Raw genomic sequence first — 11,468 nt, 5'->3', positions numbered from 1 at the left:
ACACTGTTCTCATAGTAGTTGTTTCCAACAATATACAGTCATTCTCCAGTGATCATGTCCAACAGGGTACACTGTTCCTCTGAAATGAATGGTCATGTTCAATAGTGTACAGCATTACTATGATGATTATGTTCAACAGTTTAGTGTTTCTCTGGTAAATTCTCTGGCGACTGCGCAGTCCTCATGTGCAACACTGATAGTGATAGTAAAGCACTGGCATGGATGCTGGCTGTCAGAAAATCTGATGTTTGGATTCATGTCTTTCTCTCATTTCTCTTTCATTGTAAGGAAAAATTATTCTTAACAAGTTCTGAAATATACTTCCATTATAAATAAGTTTTCAATAATGTGCAAAGTATGTTCTACACAATGTACAATGAATTCTACAAATTTGGTAAAAACTGTCAGATATAATAAAACAACGGCACTACATATAATGTCTATCCATTCATTTCATGCCCAGTGAAGAGATTTCAACAGATTATTCACTGTCATTAATGGTTTTGGTGGGATTGAATTCATGCACCTAGTGTAAATCCATTAAATTCAGATTTTGAAATCCATAGTAATCCAAGGAAATCCATAGATCTCTGAAACACACCGACAAATCATCACCTTCAGCTCATTACTAATCTCATAAAAATACATCTGAATGATCAAGGAGCACCTTATAATGATAGCATCCTTAAAGCAGTATTAACTGTAAAGGTAATAGACATGAAAAGGAGTGGATCCATGAGCTTTAGAGATATGTTTAGTTGCTTCCATTTTAGTCTTTAAAACATCATTATAGTGTGAAACCCCTGATGTCAGACATATTTCCTATCTGGGTTTTGAAAAGGTACGATGAATTGAACTCTCTTTACTTTCTTTAAGGTTCTACAAGGGAACAGCAAAACAGAAATTTAGCTCTGAGGCTCAAAGAGAAGACTTGCTATTTGTGTTCTGGTATACGAATAGGAGATACAGTCAAAGCATAATATCATTCTACTCTCCAGCATCATTTAAAGCCCTGAAGAAAGCATTATGTTGGTGATCTTTATCGACAAGGTTGTGTTTGCAAATGCAGCATTCATTAGACAAGAAAAAAATGAAGGAGTTCTAAAATGGATGCACTGATCTCATTGATCTCCTGACCTACTGACCTTAAAGCCACTGAACTGCTGTAGGGTAAAGAGACAAAACTGTGAAAATGCTACACATGTGGCTGAATGGGAGATAACAGTAATGTTCACCAATATTTTATTAAGTTATCCTTGTAATGAAGAGTTTAGGTATACTCAGGTGATAACATAATTTTTACCTACACCGCATGCATTTTTAGATGTGCTACAATTGTACTAAACTTTTTTTTTTACAGATGCCTGTTTTTCTAACGCCTAAATTATGTTTCTGAAGGGAGACAACACTTCTTTTAAATATCTTGATTGTGTTCATAGGACCTAATGTATTAAATGAAAATAAAATGCAACCAAATTAAAGCTTTTAATCCTCTTCCACCTTGTGAGACTGAAAGGTCAGACATGACACATCTTATCTTCCAGCAGCTTTCAGACCTCTTAACCGAGATAAATAGTTTTGTAAATGGTAAATCCATTCTCATTTAACGGAGAGATATGATACAATTTACTTATGAAGCAATGCTCGAAACGCTGATGTCAACTGCCGGTGAAACAGAAATATGCAAGAGCCAGGAAATTTGATATCTGCAAAAATGAAGAAGAACTTTGCAGTGAATGTCATAGAGATAGCAGCAATCGCTCTGAGTTATTCTAAAAATAAAGCATTGCTAAAAAGCTGTAATATTGCAAGGAATTGCTCGTAATGCACATTACTTTTCTTCGGACTTGTTCAGCAAATATTACAATGATCACTTCCCTTTTTTATGATTTACTCGGGGGGGAATTCTCTTTCCGATGTTTTAACTATGGCTTAGTCTACACAGTGGTGATGAAGATTTAAAATGTAGAAAATGGCTTTTCTGTGTTGAATAGTTGAATTTAGTGCTGTTTATTTAATTGCTGTAAATTGTTCCCAGTGGTTCTCTGCCAGGTATGACGAACTGGTGCACATGAGCAAGGGTTGAACACCAACAAGGCAGGAAATGATTAATGTGCTAGTTAATGTAGGAAAAATCACCCAATGTGAAATACAGAGATTTTCAACGTCAACAAATATAATTGTTTCTGAGCATGGACTTCATTTGACACCTGAAAATATTTGCATCCAGTTTTCCTAATCGCTTTTTCCAGTTCAGGGCCGCTGAAGAGCCAGAGCCTATCTCGACCAGCAATGGGTGCAAGACGGGACTCCAGCCAGTCCATCACAGGGCGCACACAAACACGCACACACTCACCCCAGGGCCAGTTTTCTAGATGCTAATTAACCTAGCAATATATTTTTGGATTGTGGGAGGAAACCGTGGCACCCGGAGATAACCCATGCATACACGAAGAGCTCATACAAACTCCACGCTGATACCAGAAATTGGACCCGAGCAATACCAATCACTGCGCCACTAAGATCTACATTTATGCTCAAAATGTTTTTTTAAGATGTTAATCGTTAATGTGCACGTTTTCTGCATAGTTATTGTATGCAACAGTTGTACTGTAAATATTGCCCCCAAAAACGGTTCCCTGAATATACTTAAGGTGTGACAACAGTGAAAATGAAGTCTGATTGTCCCAAAAAGTTTTTTCATTGTGGATTTAAAATATATAATTGAAATACTTATCATGAATAGGAATTACGAGAATAGTGTATTTAAAACATTACATTCGTATTATACGAATGTTAATGGTACGATTTAGTTAAAATATTTTTTGTGAGTTATACTGTATATGTTGTATTGTGCTGTAAGTGCAATAGAGAAATCTCTAGAAACCGGCAAGTTAAATATTGAGTTATATTACATATATTTTTTTTCCTAATTACAAATGGAAAAGGCTTAAATGTCCATTATCATATAATAATAATAATAATAATAATAATAATAATAATAATAATAATAATAATACAACTGTTGAAAGCACGAAGAAATGGAAATACATGCCCCATTTTAAGATGAGAAAAAGTGAAATACAGTACATTTAGTGAATGGGTTTGCAAGTTAGAACGATACAGTTCAATAAATCCAGGTGTTTTTCATTTAATGCCAAGGAATGTGGGGGAAAAGCGCTATTCTTTAGTTCGGGGATTAGACACGTCACACGAGAAGAAGAGGAGAAACACAATCCCCGTCCTTTTCAAAGGGCTCTTCCTTGTTCTCCACAGTTCCTCTTATTCACCCCTCTAGAGAATCTTTTCACGTCAGCGAGTCCTTCCCACAAGCTGGCCAGAGACACCAGAGCGGGTGGAAAAGTGAACAAGTTGCATGGACGAACGGGAGCCGCATTCACAAGGTAATCCCGACTGCTTCCAGTTTCGATTGGCAGGGGTTTCAGGTAAAATCTAAAAAAAAAAAACAAACAAACAAGAAAAAGAGAACAGACAATTAAGGTAAATCACGGCTCGTCGCTACGCAAGCAAGTTTCTAAATATAAATCAAAGTAGAAATACTACTTGGCTGTCGTATACTTTTAATAACTTCCGCTTCCTGCACCATGCTGTTTAGGGTATGTTGTTTTTTCTTCAGTTAGTCCGGTTATTGTTTTCTATGAGCTGTGTGTAACTTGTTAAAATGTAACAGAACTGGTAGCAAATGTTTACTGCACTACGCGCGGCGCTGGGTGTCGTGAGCCGCTTTGAATGGGATTGTTTTAAACATTTCGTACACGTACAGTCATATAAAAGTGTTTTTATTTTTATGGACTGGTGTTGTGCCAAGTGCCAGGGTGGCAGTACGCGCTTAAAGGTTATCTTGAGAAGCGAGAGCAAGCAGTTTGGTTTTCTACCGAAAAACAACCGAAACATTTTAGACAAGCTGCTGGCTTGTCTGAAAACACTGCGTTTTCTGCCTGTCTTGGTAAAAAAAAATCCCGCTGTTTTGACACATGGTACATTGGGGGTGAGTTTCGGGTTAGCCTATTTTGAGACTTTGGTGAGATTTATTTATTTTTAAACTTTGCACCTTTGCACCACCACTCTCATGTTTAACGCACGACCTACGGTACTGTATATTGTGGTAAAGGTGAGGACTGCGAACATTTATAAGTAGCTTACTCCACTCATCATGAATCGTGAGGGTAAAATTACGATGTCGTGTTTTAAAACGGAGATCACGACCATGTACCTGAAAAAGGCTTGAACCCCACATTACTCTGCTCGATGAACAGCAAGGAAACGCAATTGAGTTGCTTAGATCTTTGAATCTATAAAATGCCAAGGATTCCAATTAATAAACGTAACGACTCAGCTGGGTCGTATACCCACACGATTTCTGCATTTATACAATGCGCGTTTTGAAGGAGCATGTTCTTGGGTTGAAAACATGCAAGATATGAATGAGATTAGTAGCTCGATGCCCTCCTGATGCTTATGTGTTTAGCCTCTATGCAGACAGCAGACAATTCTCTTTTGCAGGATTTCTGCCCATTCCAAGATCCCAACCTGTAAGAGTGAATCCTTCAAGTAGACACATTTGTGTTTTCTTTCTTCTTTTTTTCCCCAGCATGGAATAAACCTATTACTTGTTCCTTTGCAGCCTACGCATGCTGACACAGCTACCCACCTGAACTACTACATTTTACATATGTCTACTGGCGTTCTTGTCTACTACAGTAACTGGTTTAGACTTGGGAAGGTTGTGATAGTTTGATTCTGACTGTTCTGGAGTTGAACAGATCTGCGCCAGCGTATAGTTACCACGAACAGTCTTTTTTTCCCTCTCAAAAATGACATCCTGCATTATAAGGCTTCTCTGAGGGTGGCTTCTGCCAGTATATGCCAGACGCACATGGAAGATCTTTGCACTAGCCATGCAAAGACAGAACACAAGGCCTGTCTGCTTAACAGACAGTGCAATGAGGACATGTCGGCCTCTTGTCTGGCCCCACGTTTTAAATCAGGAGTTCACAGCTAGAATGGTTCCTGATTTCCCAAGCATTGGGTATGTGTTTGAAGGTGTCAGGCAGTCAAGGTGTGGAGTTCTGAAAGACAAGAGTTAATTATCACTAGGCACTGACTTTTTGCATGGATCTTTAGAGGGAGTATTATATGTTTGTCACTCTGCTTTGGGGGATTATAGCTAATTAACATGAACACCTTATAAAACGCTTACTACTGGTGCCAGACGAAATTTGCTACATCAACAATGAAGCTTTTCAGGCTGTAATGGTGGTGTGCTGTTCACCGTGTGCTGGCGGGGGTGGGGGTATCAGATTTGATGTTCGTTTTTCGAACGTTTCATGGCTAGGATCTGGTCCTAAATTGCTGGCAGCTGTCTTTCCCTCACCTGTTGCCTCACGGAGGTGCACGTCCAAGCAGGTGAAAAAAGGCTGCCGGCGAGCACAAAATCAGGATGAGAAGCGGACCTGACAATGAACAAAATCATGGAAGTGTAGTGATTGGTCTAGTTTGTTGCATGAGTCTCATTGCCCTTTATGGAAATTGCTAGGCACAGAAGGCTTACTTCATCCTGCTTTGAGCTAAACTGTGACCAAGGCCTTCCCACACTAGTCATTATGTTAATTAAAGGTTAAACTATCTCCGTTTTACGCAGAACATTTTTATTGTCACTGTGGTAATGGCTTTGCCACTGGACAAAGGCTGTCTTGCAGCTGTGTGAGAGGACAAGTTTTTTTACTTTGGTTAGATTGTATTATGTATATTTTTTAGCCTCTCAGGTTTTTCTAAGTGTTGTGTGTTTGCTTTGAACAGATTTTGAAATAGATTAGTTATACTAATAATGTGGTGGGTTTCTCCATGTTTCCCAAATCAAGATGTCCCTACTGTGTTCAAGGAAAAACTAGTTGAATAAACTGCATTACCATGGGAACAGTTGATTGGTAATTATCTGACGTATGAGTCTGATTCCAGAGCAGAAGCTTTCATGAGTTTTATATCATATGCATGTAGACTAATGTGTAAGGAGTACATGAGGACAGTCTTTTCAAAGTGACTTCTCAAAATTTAAAGTATTTTAATTTTTTCTGCATCTTACAGCAGCAGATAAATATTTGTGGTGTCTCTATTAGTGAAATTGAACAATTTAAGCATCACACATACAGTTGTGTTAAACTGTGATTATTTGAAAGTTACAGAACTCAACCCAGGATGTGTTAATAAAGTATTTTTTTGTGAATGAACTAAACTAAAAAATAGCTTGTCTGTCTCCACAGTTCCACCGGCCTCTATTGAGTCCTCAAATGACAATTGTTTGAGAGGATGAAGGAATGTTCACTAAATTTGGAACATACAGAACTGTGAATAAGTTTTAGCTTGACAGCCAGTTGACATATTTCTTAGACTTAACTTAATAAGTGCCATTTTTGGGAGATAGTGAGGATGACTAGCTCATGAAGGAAGCACATTTATGTACAGCATATACAATGTTTTGCATTAAAGGTGAGATTGTTTATAATGTCGCAGTTCTGGCCATTCCGTAATTGTCTGCTTTCTCATCCTTTTATGGTTTCTTAATCCCTAGCAGTATGACCTTTAATGCCGTTTACTTGTTATTACATTATTATCCTCACTCACAATTCGAGGAGATAATTTGTTACCTGTTTGATTTGTTGAACTCTTGTTTTTCTCTTTATAATGTAGCTGCTTTGTTGAGGTTCAGAACAAAATACGAAGTCGCAATTATACATTGTCATGTAGAATATGTAAAAAAAGACTGAGTATTTAATAAAAGCCTTTTTAATGTTCAAATTTGTCTGCAATTCAGCTTTCCCAGAAAATAATTACAACTAAAAATATGCATCTCATTAGATGGTACAGTACATTGGATGCTGTTCCACAGAGGCAAGTTTCCTGACCTCAGATGAAAAAATTCCATATATGTCTTTTTAAATAGTTTCCATTCTGATGTTCAAAGCAACCCACAAACATAAACAATCCAGGAAGCGTTTTAACAGTCAGATAAGAAAATTCCAGTCATTGTGTTTTAGTGAGTATAATTAACTAATACTTTTGACCTTCTCTTCTGTTATCATGTACTGTAGGTACCACATAGTTGTCTCACACCCTGGCCTGTGTTGCTGTAATTGGACTCCTTAGTAGCATGGCTTCAGAAGTCTTGCTAAATCTGGTCAACAAATTGCCTGTGCCTATACAGCATCTTTAACACAGCACATGTGGGGGTCATGAGATCTTCACAGTCTTTTATAAAGTCAAACGGCTTTCCAGTACATTCTTCATTTAGATAGCTTTGGTTTAAAAATGGAAAGAAAAGGCACCTGACACATCTCGTAAATTTTCAGGATAGGCTTAGCAGTAACGTGTTTTTGCCTTTTACAGTATATCAGGCCACAATCACTGCTGTAGTTGCAGTGCTGTACTGTATATCCTCTCTGTGAAGCAAAAAAGGGTGATAAAAGTGACTTGAATTCATTTGATTTGAGCAGTTTTGTGCATTATATATTGAGATGGACCACATCTCTGTGTCACTTCCTCCCCAAGTTCATTTTGAGCTGAGCCGTGTCTTCAGGGTTGTAATTTAATTTTGCGACGATGATGCAGTTTCAGTCAAATCGCAAGAGGCACTTTTATGTGGCTCTTTGGATATGAAGGGCGTTGAATTTCTGATGGTCTACAGGGGAAAAACAGTAACAGTACTGTCAGCATTCTGCTAGTAATCAAAAGCATAAAGTCTTCCAATATAGATTGGTTTATGTCTGCACATCTGCCTTGGTGTTCCAGTCAATCAACTCTCTGAGACCTGTTATTAAAGTCTTTACAAGTGTATGGCTTTTGACTCAGATTGCTGTGAGACATCGAAGAAGAAAACAACTACAGTACATACAAGAACACATGAGCTGTGGAAAAAATGAGATTTCAGTAGTGTGTGATAAATGTTCTTTTTTACTTCTGAGGAGAACTGGATGAAATTCTAGGGTGTTAAGTAGTTACAAAGCTTTCATAAATTCCCACCCACTGAATGCAAATGACTAAGGCCTGAAAGTTAAACATAGCAACGCAAATGTTCTTTTCTGTTTTGGCGTTTCCGATGGACTTTAAAGAAAGGCTTCCCTGGTTCGTTTACTGTAGCTTTGGTGGTCTTTCATTTAGTTCATGGCAGTGGAAAGAGTGAGTAACTGTATCTGGGCAAGGGCCTGTTCAAGGTACTGAACATTAGTGTATTAGTTTCCAGAAATCTCAAGGGGACAGGAGTGTAGTTTGTGAGTCTTTTGATATGTGATCCACGTCTACCTGCAAATGGGATGACTTTGTGATTTAGGCGATTCTATTGCACAGCTTTTGGGCGGAGCGGTGGCTCTGTGGCTAAGGGTCTGCACCTGTGGCTGGAAGGTTGCCGGTTCAAATCCCACTGCCGGCAGAGGAATCCTACTCTGTTGGGCCCCTGAGCAAGGCCCTTAACCCCAACTGCTCCAGGGGCACTGTACAATGGCTGACCCTGCGCTCCAACCCCAAGCTTCTCTTCCTGTCTGTGTCTCATGGAGAGCAAGCTGGGGTATGTGAAAAGACGAATTCTTAATGCATGAAATTGTATATGGCTAATAAAGTGATCTTATCTTAATGCTCTGAATTATACGTACAAAAGCTTTGCATAGCCTGTTTTCTGATTAAATATTTGTTTGGTTTCACCTATATGTACGACGGAATGTATTCTGCTTTAAGTGTGTAATTCATCCAGTTGAAATTTTAATGTAACTTAAGCAGCAAAATAATCTAGATAGGTTACAAACAAGAGAAGAGCATTCAGCTATGTGGGCAAATCCATTATTCATCTGGTTACCAGTGATTCTCCTTGACTTTCGTGATGAACCACAAAAAGTGTGGGAGGTTAAAGCAGATTAATTCAATCCTTGTTATCCATTAATGGGAAGAGCCGTACTGGCAATAATGTTGTCCTGCATGTAACCCTGCAGTTCTGAAAATAGTTTTGCTGTTGATATTCCATGTTTCTCCTGTTTACTGGAATTTTCCACTCCATGGTGGCGAAGCTTTCATATTACTCAGTGCTCCAGTGAGCAGTTGTTCGGAGCCAGACCGTGAGATTTTACCAGAACTCCAACATTGCATTTGGTGGAGTAAAGAATCATTTTGACTCCCTGTCTGCCAATTAGTATGCAGAAAAATCAGTAAGTGGCATACTTCTGCAGCTTTTGGTGGGGAGAAGGAAATTTACAGAGCGTACTTGTCCCACAATTGTAGCTTCTTTTGCAAGGGCTCACCTAACTGTAGTGTTGAAATTAGACCATGCGGGAGTGCACAGTAATGATTGTCAGAATTTTACTTCCGTCTGGCTTGCCTGTGATCATGAAAATGGAAGACCAAGAAAATGGAAATGGAGAGTCACTCCTGCTGTAAGCAATGCTGTTTATAAATGACTCACCGTTTAACATGATTTGTTATAGCCCACAACAGATTAATGGAAAGGTTTAGTTAATGGATAATCTGGAGAAGGCAGTGAGGGGAACAGTGTCAGCATGCGATCTACAGAGGAAAAGCTACAGTATGAGTTAATTCCAAGCTGGAAAATATGAAGAGAAATGCCAGCTGTGAAGTCTTTTTCAGGTGTGTGATGGGTTAATGGGTAATACTTAGTGAATTTTATATTGTCTGTAACTACTGTACTTCATAATATTTACATAAGCATATATAACAGGATGAAGGGAGAATTAGAAGCCTCTTTATCACTTTAGTTTCATTTGTGATTGTATCTTAAGCAGTTTACTGACCTGAATGCTAATACTTTAAGACTTAAGTCCAGGTTGAGGGTGCAAAATGTCTTCCCACAGTGCCTTTTGCTGTCTATGCTCGTACATACAAGAGATCCTGCAGGTAAAAGGGTAGGGCAGTTCTGTGTAAAAAAAAGTAGGCTTAAAAGATACTTTTGAAGGTCACCATTTCAGATTGAAAAAGGTACATGAAACAAAAGCCATTGCCAGGTAGGAGACACTTGCTTGAAATTGTGCAAATAAACCAGTTATTCTTATTTCCCAGTAGATGTTTAAAATACCCACCCTGTCTCAGGAGGAATAAGCCTCCCCTGCCTTGTTTGCAGTTGTTTCCTTCTCTTAAGTGTTAAAATGATACAGCCTGCTCTTAAATTAGAGCATGTGTCCCATAATCGCAGTGTATCTCCTGATTCTTAACCATCTGGTTTATTTTAGAGTTCCTAAAGGATGTCTTTAGCATATATCCCTCAGGCTGTATTTTGTGAAAATACCAGCCAAAGCAAACCTTGTTGCAGGTAGCAGCAGCTAAATTTAGAGACACTGAACATTTTTGGTTTTGTGGATTAAGCTGTGAGCGCTATTGCACAAGCGTGTGAAAGATTACAAGGGAGAAGAGGCCTCTTAGCCAGTCTAGTCTGTTTAACTAGTTAACAGTTAAGGATTTAATCTGGCTGTAAGGGTATTGCCTTCACCTACATGACTGAATGGCTTGTTCCATACACCCACAACTCTCTGGGTAAAGTCATGGCTCTTGTTCTTAGTTTTCAGTGCACTTGCATGTAGTTTCCACTTGTGCACCTTAGTTGTCATTTCCCTGTTCCTTCTAAAGAAATCTGCTGGGTTGACTGTGACTTTGTCAGAGCTTTTTAGGATTTGGAATACTTGTAACCGGTCCACTCCTTCAGTCTTCTCCGTTAAAGACCAAAAAAGTTCAGTTTCTTCTGTCTATCAGTGCACGGCATTTCCTTAAGTCCTGTAATGTCTCTGGTTGCTCTGCTCTGGACAGCCTCTAGGCCTTACTATTGTTTAATACAATTTTAACATGAAATCCCTTGATTTAAATTCTGTTCTTTTAACTATATATCCTAACATTTTGCCTTTGTAAGTGCTTCCCCACATTTTCTGAAAGATGTAAGTGATTGCGTTCAACTCCTAAGCTGCCCCTGCTCTCTGTATCTATACTGTATCAGTTGTTTTTGTTACCTGCATGAAAAACCCTATACTTGTCTACATTAAATGTCATCTGCCATGTGTTTGGCCCGTCTGGTATTTTATCAGAATCTTTTTTTAAATTGCGTTTGCTGTTTCCACTGTGTTGGGTGTCATCTGCAAACTCGACTAGTTCTTCTTAGTTCAACTCTTAACAATTTGGTTAGGCAACACCTTCCTTTTCTAAATGTGGACTATTTCTTAGCATATCATTTCCATATTGGTGATCTTCTAGTTGAGTTTTTATCACAGCTTCCATAACCTTACATTCCTTGAGCACAGTTGGTAAGATAACACTGGGTCTTGGGGATTTATAAATCTTATGTGCTTTTAGTACCCAAAACACTTCTGCGTATCTATTCTTATTTAAGACGGAACTTTGTCCTTCCTGAGTCTGAAGCGTGGTGTCTACTTTTTCCTTAGTACAGTACCTGAGTGAAATACTTGTTT

General features: G+C 38.6%; 1 protein-coding gene across 3 annotated transcripts in view; it reads left to right on the top strand.

Annotated features, from left to right (window-relative positions):
- The first annotated feature begins 3,164 nt into the window (after positions 1-3,164).
- Positions 3,165-11,468, top strand: part of LOC102686012 (solute carrier family 45 member 3) — a 39,137-nt gene continuing 30,833 nt past the window's right edge. For 2 of the 3 annotated variants that reach the window (XM_015353106.2, XM_069192081.1), the window contains exon 1: positions 3,165-3,404. The gene's annotated coding sequence lies outside the window, so the exon portion shown is untranslated. The other variant, XM_069192082.1, reaches the window with a different exon arrangement.

Source organism: Lepisosteus oculatus, chromosome 7 (genome assembly GCF_040954835.1).
Source record: "Lepisosteus oculatus isolate fLepOcu1 chromosome 7, fLepOcu1.hap2, whole genome shotgun sequence".
Classification (NCBI taxonomy): domain Eukaryota; kingdom Metazoa; phylum Chordata; class Actinopteri; order Semionotiformes; family Lepisosteidae; genus Lepisosteus; species Lepisosteus oculatus.
This window is presented reverse-complemented; position numbering and strand designations above follow the sequence as displayed.